Genomic DNA, 10,582 nt, shown 5'->3' on the forward strand with positions numbered 1-10,582 from the left:
GTGATGATGATGACGATGAGGAGGAGGAGGAAGGGGAGGAGGAAGAAGAGAAGGAGGAAGATCCGGGAAGAAGGAAGCGGAGGAAGAAGAAGAGGAGGAGGAGGAAAAGGAGGAAGAAGAGGAGAAGAAGGAGGATCAGGGGAAGAAGGAAGAGGAGGAGGAAGAAGAGAAGGAGGAGGAGGAAGAGAAGGGGGAGGAAAAGGAGGAAGAGGAAGACGAGGAGAAAAAGGAGGAGGAGGATCAGGGGAAGGAGGAGGAGGACGAAGAGAGGGGGGAGGAGGAAGAGGAAGAAGAGGAGGAGGAGGAGGAGAAAGAAGAGGAGAAGGAAGAGGAGAAGGAGGAGTTGGAGGATGGGGAAAGGAGGAAGAGGAGGAGGAGGAGGAGGAGGAGGAGGAGGAGGAGGAGGAGGAGGAGGAGGAGGAGGAGGAGGAGGAGGAGGAGGAGGAGGGAAGAGAAGAAACATCGGTCGTTGTTTTCCCCTTTGCAAAGGTTTGGGGCCGGAGACCAACAGACAGACAGACAGACGGACAGACGGACGGACAGACAAAATGATTTCCTTCCAACGCCCTTAGCTTCTCGGTCGTCTTATTTGCCCCCTTGTCGGAACGCTTTTGACAGGCTTTTCCGGCCGCGCCCGGCCTCGGAGCGTGAGCGACGCCCACCTGCTGCCGGGGAAATTGGCTCCTCCCCGGCTCCGGCCGCCCGTGTCCTCCCCGCGTGTCCTCCCGTGTCCTCCCCGCCTCGAGAATGGTTTGCGGGGGCGGCCGGAGGACGGCAGGGAGGAGGAAGTGTCGGGGTGCCGGGGCTGGCCGCGCTGGGGGCGCCCGCCCAGACCCCAACTCGCCCAACCTCATCCAACCCTAAGATCCAACCTCAGGGGCCGGGCAGGGCCGGGGGCGCAAGGAGTCGGGAGCCCACACTGCCTGCTCCAAACGGGCTGGGGCACTTACTCACTCTCTCCCTCTCTTTCCTGCTCTCTCCCCCGCTCCCTTTCTCTCCCTCTCCTTCTCTCCCCTTTCTCTCCCTCGCACCCTCTCCCTTTCTCTCCCTCTCTCCACTTCTCCCTCTCTCCTTCTCCTCATCGCTCTCCCTCCTCTCTCTTTCTCTCTTCTCCTCCCTCTCTCTTCTCCCTCTGCCTCTGCCTCCCTCTCCCTTTCTCCCTCTCTTTCTTCTCCCTCTTCCATCCGTCTCTGTCTCTCTCTCCCTTTCTCTCTGTCTCCCTCCCTCTCCTCTACCTACACATACACCTCACTTTGTTCTACCTTTTCTCCTCCCTACCTCCCCGTCTACCCAAACCTGCTCTGTTTTCTGAGAAACACACACATACAGCCCACAGTACGGTTGGGTTTGCCCCATCAACGTTCAATCAAGAATCTCGCCTCAGTTTCTTCCTTTGTGCCACGGCACTCTCCAGTCTGCTGTGTGACCTTGGGCAAGTCGCTTAGATTCTCTGTGCCTCAGTTAACTCATCTGCAAAATGGGGATACCGACTGTTCGCCCCATGTAAGACGAGGGACTTTGTCCAACCCAATTTGCTTATATCCACTCCAGCAATTAGTACAGTGCCTGGCACATAGTAAATGCTTAACGAATACCATAATTATTATTATTATTATAATGCACTCCCAAAGAACGTTCAGAATGGGAGATCTAAAGCAGACCCCTTGGCATTCAATAGGATACATTTCATCCTCGCCCACTCAATCAGTCAATCGGTCAATGGCATTTAATGAGCACTTACTGGATGCAGAGCACTGCACTAGTGCATTAGAGAGAGTTTAATACAATAGAGTTGGTGGACAAAATCCCTGCCCTCTCAGAGTTTACAGTTTGGAGGGGGAGACAGGCACTAAATTACAGATAACAAAGCAGCAAAAAACAAGAATAAATGTTGGAGGTTAGGGTGGAGTGAGCATCAAAGTGCTTAGGACCAAAGTTCTTGGGCCAAGCAGAAGGGAGAGAGAATAGGGAGGGGAGATGAGAGGTTAGTCGGGGAAGGCTTTTTGAAGGAGATATGAATTTAACAGGGCTTCGAAGAGAGGAAAGAGTGCAGCCTATTAATAACGATGGTATGTTTGAGGAACTTACTATGTGCCAGGCACTGTACTAAGCGCTGAGGTGGATTCAAGCAAATCAGGTCGGGCGCAGTCCCTGTCCCACGTAGGGCTCACATTCTCGATCCCATTTTTCAGATGAGGTAACTGGGGCACAGAGAAGTGAAGTTACTTACCCAAGGTCACATAGCAGACAAGTGGCAGAGCCAAGATTAGAACCCACCATCTCTGACTTCCAGGCCCGTGCTCTGTCCACTATGCCATGGAGCTCCAGGTAGGAGGAAGGATGTGAGCAAGGAGTTGATGGTGAGAGAGATGAGACTGAAGTACAGTGAATGAGATGTTACTAGAGGAGCTAAGAGTGCAAGCTAGATTGTAGTGAGAGAGGAATGAGGATAGATAGGAGCGGGAGAGCTGATTGAGTGCTTTAAAACCCATGGAAAGGAGCTTCTGTTTGATGATGAGATGGGCTAGAAACCATCAGAGGAGAATGAAGAAGTATGGATGGAGGGGGAGAGGCTGGAGGCAGGGAGATCAGTGAGGAGACAATCAGTAGTCTAGGTAGGTTAGGATAAGGGCTTGGACAGTAGCACTTTGGTTGAAGAGATGTTGTGAAGGTAGAACTGACAGGATTTGGCAACAGACTGCATTTGCAGGTTGGAGTAGAGAGAGTCAAGTGGAGAATAATGTCAAGGCTATAAGCTCACGAGACAGGAAGGGTGGTGGTGCTGTCTTCAGTGATGGGAAAGATGCAGGGAGGACAGGTTTGGGTGGGAAGATGAGGAGTTCTGTTCTGGACATGTAAAGTTTGAGGAGCAGGTAGGACATCCAAATAGAGATGTCCTGAAGGCAAGAGAAAATGTGAGACTGTAGAGAAGGAGAGAGACCAGAGCTGGAGATGTAGATTTAGGAATCATTCAGATAGAGATGGTAGTTGAAGCCGTGGGAGGACATGGGTTCTCCAAGGGAGTGGGTGTAGATAAAGAATAGAAGGGGACCCAGAACTGATCCCTGAGGGACTTCCACAGTTAGAGGATGGGAGGATCTCGATTAGACTGTAAGCCCGTCAATGGGCAGGGACTGTGTCTATCTGTTGCCGATTTGTACATTCCAAGTGCTTAGTACAGTGCTCTGCACATAGTAAGCGCTCAATAAATACTATTGAATGAATGAATGAGGCAGAGGAGGAGCCCATGAAAAAGACTGAGAATGAGCGGCCAGAGAGCTAGGAGGAGAACCAGGAGAGATCAGTGGCAGTGGAAGCCAAGGTTAGTTAGTGTTTCCAGGAGGAAGGGCAGATTGATAGTGTTGAAGGCAGCTGAGAGGACGAGGAGGGACAGGGTGAAGGAGAAGCAAATGGATTTGGCAAGAAGGTGTCTTTAGAGAGGGCAGTTTCTGTCGAGCAGTGGTAGGGGGGGCAGAAGCTACATGGCGGAGGGGTCAAGAAGATAATTGAAGAACAGAAAGTGGAGGTAGCAGTTGAAAACCGCTCATTTGAGGAGCTTGGAAAGAAACTGTCGGAGGGAGGGGGATGGTGACTGGAGAGTACAGTGGGGTCATGGGACAGTTATTTTAGGAGAGGGGAGACATAAAGTACTGGGAAGGAACCACTGGAAAGTGAACGGTTGAAGATGGCAGTCGAAGAGGGAAGAAGGGGGGGAAAGGGTGAGGTCAGAGGGGCAAGTAGAGGGGGTAGATTTTGAAAGGATAATTATTACAATTATAATAATGACAGTATTTAAGTGCTTACTATGTTTCAAGCACTGTTGTAAGCGCTGGAGTAGACTTGGAGGGCTCTGCATACAGTAAGCGCTCAATAACTATGATTGAATACAAGATAATCTGGTTGGACACAGTCCCTGTCCTAAAGGGAGCTCACAGTCTTAATCCCCATTTTACTGATGAGGTAACTGAGACATAGAGAAGTGAAGTGACTTGCCCAAGGTCGCACAGCAGACAACTGGCAGAGTCGAGTTTAGAACACTCATCCTTTTGAGTCCCAGGCCCCCGCTCTAACCATTACGCCACACTGGCGGGGCTCCTCTAGAGATGAGAGGGCAGGAGGGGTGTGAGACTGGAGAGGCACAGGGGAAATTTTAGGTAGTTCCCGCCTGATGGCTAGGTAAAGGATTTCACCCCAAGACACAGAGAGAATGTCAGAAAGCAGACAAGAGACAGGCAGAAGTTGGTCAAAGAGAAATCCAATTTGAGATACATTAAATCAGCTAGCGAAAGAGAAAAACTAGCTCTTGGAGTCCCACCATGGAAATTCCGCAAGGGAGGGCTGTGGGAAGAACAGAATCTTCACTTGTTTGGGATTTATTTCGAAAGCTGTCATAGAAACTCAATAAAACTTTGATGATCCAGGAATACCGTGGATAACCTAAAATTCGGTCAATAGGGAATGACCAGAATACAGAATGTTCAGTTTATTTTTAAGAGACAGAGAAGCACGCTATGCCTTGATATTCAGGGAACAGTCTAAGACGAATCCCAATGAAAGGGACTTCATTAATAGGGAGTGCCTAATCGTTCCGTGCTATTCAGTACCAGGGTTCATACCCCTTCCCTTCGGTCAGGATCACCCCAAACTCTGCCCCACCTGTGGATTAGCCCGAAGTTGGGATCCTTTAGGCTCTTGACCATAGCTCTCAGGGAAGGATTTAGTTTTGCCCTGGAACATTTAAAATGTCACTCGTACTGTTGGGAAGTCTCACTCAATTAAAGTATTGCAGACTGAGGGCTTGACTCCCTCCTCAGGGTTCACCTGCCCTCTGACTGCAGGCAGCTTCTGTCCAATAATAATCATTATAATAATAGTAGTAATATTGGTATTTGTTAAGCACTTGCTATGTACGTACTAGGCGCCGGGGTAGATACGAGATAATCAGGTTGGACACAGTCCCTGTCTTAATCCCCATTTTACAGATGAAGGAGCTGAGGCCCAGAGAAGTGAAGTGACTTGTCCAAGGTCACACAGCAGACAAGTGGCAGAGCTGGGATTAGAACTCAGGACCTTCTGACTCCCAGGTCTATCATCAGCTGCATCTGGGCTTCTTAAGCATTGGCCGGAGACGGTTGGTCTAGTGGTTAGAGCATGGGCTTGAGTGTCAGAAGGTTCTTACCCCAGGCCTGCCTCTTGCTCGCTGTGTGACCTTCGGCAGGACACTTAACTTCTCTGTGCCTCAGTTTCTTCAACTGTGAAATGGGGATATCTGTTCTCTTTCCTATTTAGACCGTGAGCCCCATGTGGGACAGGGACTGTGTCTTACCCAATTAATTTGTACTTACCCTGGTACTTAGAACGGGGCTTGGCAGGGGAAGCAGCGTGGCTCAATGGAAAGAGCCTGGGCTTCGGAGTCCGAGGTCGTGGGTTCGACTCCCGGCTCTGCCACTTGTCAGCTGTGTGACTGTGGGCGAGTCACTTCACTTCTCTGGGCCTCAGTTACCTCATCTGTAAAATGGGGATTAACTGTGAGCCTCACGTGGGACGACCTGATTACCCTGTATCTCCCCCAGTGCTTAGAACAGTGCTCTGCACATAGTAAGTGCTTAACAAATACCAACATTATTATTATTATTATAGTAAGCACTTAATAAATGCCATTAAAAAAAGGGGAGAGTGAGCTGCAGGGGGTGGGTTCTACAGCCCCTGACTTGGTCACTCCTGGCATCAGAGTGGGACTGTGGGAAAAGGTAATGTAGAAATCCAAATATCTGAATAGTTGAAGGGCTGGTATCCTAGACTGTAAACTCCCCGTGGGCAGGGAACGTAACTACCAACTCTGTTATATTGAACTCTTCCAAGTGCTTAGTTCAGTGCTCTGCGCACAGTAACCACTCAATTAAATACAATTGATTGATTACTCAGAGGCTAGCTCAGATGATCTCCCACTCTCCTGGCCCCCTCTCACTCCACCCCACAACTCGAACAAAGAACTCAAAGAACAGAAAAAATTGGAGACAAGTATACATCCTAATTAAATTTTGAACCTTTGCATTTAGTCACTGCTTTTGTGAAGGCCTTTCTCTTCCTTGCCAGGCTTTAAGGCACTACGCCACCTGCTGAATCTTGCCTATCTGCTGTGTGACTTGGGGCAAGTCACTTCACTTCCCTGTGCCTCAGTTACCTCATCTGTAAAATGGGGATTGTGACTGTGAGCCCCCCATGGTACAGGGACTGTGTCCAATTCAATTGGCTTGTATGCACCCCAGCGCTTAGTAGAGCGCTTAACAAATACCATTATTATTATTACTATTATTATTTTCCCACAATTCCCTAATCCACTGCCTTTGTTCCTCTCAAGATAACCTCATTACCCTCCCCTAAATTTCCAGCAGGGATGAATGTTGGACATGTTCTAATGTTCTAGTCATGCACATTTTCATTTTCCTAATCTACTGTTTGAACACTTGTTCCTCCTAATTGTAAATTATTATGTCCTGACCCTCTATATAGATTGCAAGATCCCTGTAGGCTGGGATTCATAGCTCCTTAATCTGCTGGATGCTTGCAAGACCTTAATGCAGAGGTCTGCACCCAGAAGGGGCTCATTTGTTTTTATGATATTTATTAAGCGCCTACTATGTGCCAGACACTGTACTAAGTACTAGCTTGGATACCACTTGTCAGCTGTGTGACTGTGGGCAAGTCGCTTAACTTCTCTGTGCCTCAGTGACCTCATCTGTAAAATGGGGATTAACTGTGAGCCCCGCGTGGGACGACCTGATTACCCTATATCTCCCCCAGCACTTAGAACAGTGCTCTGCACCTAGTAAGCGCTTAATAAATACCAACATTATTATTATTATACAAGCAAGTAAGGATGGACACAATCCACATCCCACATGAGGCTCGTAGTCTTGATCCCCGTTTTACGGACGAGGTAATTGAGGCACAGAAGTGACTTGGCCAAGGTCACACGGAAGACAAGTGACAGAACCGGGATTAGAACACAAATCCTTCCGACTCCCAGGCCCGTGCTCTATCTACTCGGCCACGCCGCTTCTCGATAAATATTATTGATCGATACATATGTTACCATGTGCCTATTTCGCATTTTACCCTTGTTATCATTTTAGTCCTGGTATATCCACTCCTACCAAATATGCCCCGAGGGTGGGTATTACTTACACAAGCATGAAGGCCCAGATGAATAGAGATTATGGTATTATAGCTGCCTTGCTTCATATTAAAGACAGAGGCACCCAAGTCCAGGCCTGAGTGAATTTACATCAGTGATCCAGGATGGGTGAAGGGACAGGGGTCGAGAAATGGACAGGGGTCAAGAAATAAAACTAGCAGAAAATTACTCACCTTGCAGGAAAAACGGGGAAATAGCTCCAAGCCCCTTTTCTATTTATTGCCATTGTTCTTGTCTGTCCGTCTCCCCCGATTAGATTGTAAGCCCGTCAAAGGGCAGGGACTGTCTCTATCTGTTACCGATTTGTACATTCCAAGCGCTTAGTACAGTGCTCTGCACATAGTAAGCGCGCAATAAATGCTATTGAATGAACCAACTCCCAAACCTGCATTTCCTTGCTGCTGTTTTAGTAGCTGGGAACCCCCCTCTCCTAGCAATTCAGCATGGCTCAGTGGAAAGATTCCGGGCTTGGGAGTCAGAGGTCATGGGTTCGAATCCCAGCTCGGCCACTTGTCAGCTGTGTGACTGTGGGCGAGTCACTTCACTTCTCTGGGCCTCAGTTCCCTCATCTGTAAAATGGGGATTAAGACTGTGAGCCCCACGTGGGACAACCTGATTCCCCTATGTCTACCCCAGCGCTTAGAACAGTGCTCGGCACATAGTAAGCGCTTAACAAATACCGACATTATTAATTCCCCTCCCTCTTCGAGCCTCTGCCGAGAGTCATAGTTGAGCTGTCCACGGCGTGGACGGTGGTTGTGGCGGCAGTGTTGATGTGGTTGTGTTGTTTTGTATGGTGTGGTTGTGATGCGTGACAGGAGTGGGGGAGGCAGTGGCCCACCCAGTGAGGGGAAGCCGGGAAGCAAGAAGAGTGTCACCAAACGGGGGAAATATGAAAAGCATATTTTATGAGAAGCGGCGGGGCTTACCTTATTATTATTATTATCATTACCCTATTTATTTTGTTAATGAGATGTATATCGCCTTGATTCTATTTAGTTGCCATTGTTTTTACGAGATGTTCTTCCCCTCGACTCTATTTACTGCCACTGTTCTCGTCTGTCCGTCTCCCCCGATCAGACCGTGAGCCCGTCAAAGGGCAGGGACCGTCTCTATCTGTTGCCGACTTGTTCATTCCAAGCGCTTAGTACAGTGCTCTGCACATAGTAAGCGCTCAATAAATACTATTGAATGAATGAATGAATGCTTAGTGGAAAGACCACAAGCTTGGGAACTGGAGGATGTGGGTTCTAATTCCAGCTCTGCCACTTGTCTGCTGTGTGACCTTGGGCAAGCCATTTAACTTCTCTGGGCCTCAGTTACCTCATCTGTAAAATGGAGACTTAGACTGTGAGCCCCACATGGGACAACCTGATTACCTTGTATCAGCCCCAGCGCTTAGAACAGTGCTTGACACATAGTAAGCGCTTAACCAATACCATATTATTAATTATTATTATTAAAACAGCATGGCCTAGTAGATAGAGCCTGGGCTTGGGTGTCGAAGGACCTGCCACTCGTCTGCTGTGTGACCTAGGGCAAGTTACTTGACTTTTCTGTGCCTCCATTACCTCATTTATAAAATGGGGATTAAGACTGCGAGCCCCATGTGGGACATGGACTGGGTTCAACCTGATTAACTTGTATTTACCCCAGCACTTGGAACAGTGTCTCACACATAGCAAGTGCTTAACAAATACCATACCATAAACAAAATGTAATTTGCTCATGCTCTGTCCCCTTGGGTTCCTTTTTCAGACCAAGGTGATAGTAAGACTAGACTGTAAGCTTCTTGAGGGCAGATAATAATAATAATAATAATAATAATAATAATGTTGGTATTTGTTAAGCGCTTACTATGTGCAGAGCACTGTTCTAAGCGCTAGGGTAGATACAGGGTGATCATGTTGCCCCATGTGGGGCTCACAGTCTTAATCCCCATTTTACAGATGAGGTAATTGAGGCATAGAGAAGTGAAGTGACTTGCCCACAGTCACACAGCTGACAAGTGGCAGAGCCGGAATTAGAGCCCATGACCTCTGACTCCCAAGCCCGTGCTCTTTCCACTGAGCCACACTGCTTCCCATACACACAGTAAGCACTCAATAAATTGGACCCGGGCCTTGACAGGAATTCTAGGGCTGTGAGTTGGAAGTGCAACTCGGGGAGATCGTAAGCTCCTTGAGGGCAGGAATTGTGTCTACTTACTCCTACTGTACTCTCTCAGGTGCTTAGTACAGTGTTCTGCACATAATAAATGCAAAATGAGCACTCCTGATTAGTCATTATGGCATCTGTTAAGTGCTTACTATGTGCCAAGCATTCATTCATTCATTCTGTCGTATTTATTGAGTGCTTACTGTGCGCAGAGCACTGTACTAAGTGCTTGGAAAGTACAGTTCAGCAATAAAGAGAGACAATCCCCGCCCACACCGGCCTTACAGTGTAGAAGCGGGGAGACAGACATCAAAACAAGTAAATAGGCATCAATATAAATACATCTTGCCTCATGCTGTTGAATCGTCTCTGACCCATAGCGACGCCACGGAGACGTCTCTCCCAAAATGCGCCACCGCCATCTGCAATTGTTCTGGTAGTGTACCCAAAGAATTTTCTTGGTAAAAATATGGAAGTGCTTTACCATCGCCTCCTTCTGCGTAGTAAACTTGAGTCCCCGCCCTCGACTCTTCCTTGCCGCTGCTGCCCAGCGCAGGGGAGTCTTGACTTGCCTGTAGTCGGAACTGGCAGAGTACTGGAAACTCCCCAGGTGTGACCCTGAGAGGGCATATAAATAAATAGAATTATAGATATATACGCACACCAAAACAAGTAGACAATACTATCAATAAATAGAATTATAGATATGTGCATATAATAATAATAATAATCATGGTATTTGTTAAGCGATTATTATGTGCCAAGCACTGTTCTAAATGCTGAGGTAGATACAAGGTTGTCCCATGTGGGGCTCCCACTCCTAACCCCCATTTTATAGATGAGGTAACTGAGGCACAGAGAAGTTAAGTGACTTGCCCAAGGTCTAGATACCCTTTCTAAAGTATCTACAAATTCTTAAACTTTAATATTTGAATCTAGCATCAAGAAATAGTAATAATAATGGTGATGACATTTGTTAAGCGCTTACTACATGCTGAGCACGGCTCTAAGCGCTAGGGGGGATAACAGGTGATCAGGTCGTCCCACGTGGGGCTCAGTCTTAATCCCCATTTTACAGATGAGGCAGCTGAGGCACAGAGAAGTTAAGTGACTTGCCCAAGGTCACACAGCTGACAAGTGGCAGAGCCAGAATGAGGACCGACGACCTCTGACTCCCAAGGGTTGCTCTTTCCACTTAGCCACGCTGCTATGCTGTGCGGGGGTTGG

This window comes from Ornithorhynchus anatinus, chromosome 18, assembly GCF_004115215.2.
Source record: "Ornithorhynchus anatinus isolate Pmale09 chromosome 18, mOrnAna1.pri.v4, whole genome shotgun sequence".
Lineage (NCBI taxonomy): Eukaryota > Metazoa > Chordata > Mammalia > Monotremata > Ornithorhynchidae > Ornithorhynchus > Ornithorhynchus anatinus.